Here is a 219-nt window from a genome sequence, read left to right on the forward strand (position 1 = left end):
AGGTAACACATCACTCGCTAAGCGGACTTCCACCTTGATAACAGCAGCTGCTGTAGCGAATTTGTCGCTTTGAAGACTAGTACATGGCTTCTCACAGCTATATCAAAGGCAATACAGATCGCCACGCTATTAACGGCTGCTGTAATGAAACCATCGCGATGAAGTCTATAACATTGCTATTAACAGCTATATCAGTCGTAATGCAGATCACCACGCTAT

The sequence above is a fragment of the Plasmopara halstedii genome (genome assembly GCF_900000015.1).
Source record: "Plasmopara halstedii genome assembly, contig: Scaffold_262, whole genome shotgun sequence".
NCBI classification, from domain to species: domain Eukaryota; phylum Oomycota; class Peronosporomycetes; order Peronosporales; family Peronosporaceae; genus Plasmopara; species Plasmopara halstedii.